This window comes from Anopheles coustani, assembly GCF_943734705.1.
Source record: "Anopheles coustani chromosome X unlocalized genomic scaffold, idAnoCousDA_361_x.2 X_unloc_4, whole genome shotgun sequence".
Lineage (NCBI taxonomy): Eukaryota > Metazoa > Arthropoda > Insecta > Diptera > Culicidae > Anopheles > Anopheles coustani.
In genome coordinates, this window is record NW_026525148.1 from 141289 (window position 1) to 141970 (window position 682).

Consider the following 682-nt stretch of genomic DNA (forward strand, 5'->3'; position numbering starts at 1 on the left):
TGATGGGTCATATAGGATGGATCGAAAAATCGGCTAAGTCCCAAAATGGGGATGTCAGAACTACACTCAAATGTTACCACACCAAGCAAGGCAAACTTATATGAAGCAAAGGACCCTGATGGGTCATATGGTATTGGTCGAAAAATCGGCTAAGTCCCAAAATGGGGATGTCAGAACTACACTCATGTGTTACCACACCAAGCAAGGCAAACTTATATGAAGCAAAGGACCCTGATGGGTCATATGGTATTTTACGAAAAATCGGCTAAGTCCCAAAATGGTGATGTCAGAACTACACTCATATGTTACCACACCAAGCAAGGCAAACTTATATGAAGCAAAAGACCCTGATGGGTCAAATGGTATTTTACGAAAAATCGGCTAAGTCCCAAAATGGGGATGTCAGAACTACACTCAAATGTTACCACACCAAGCAAGGCAAACTTATATGAAGGCAAGGACCCTGATGGGTCATATGGTATTTTACGAAAAATCGGCTAAGTCCCAAAATGATGATGTCAGAACTACACTAACAAGTTACCACACCAAGCAAGGCAAACTTATATGAAGCAAAGGACCCTGATGGGTCATATGGTATTTTACGAAAAATCGGCTAAGTCCCAAAATGGGGATGTCAGAACTACACTCATATGTTACCACACCAAGCAAGGCAAACTTATAT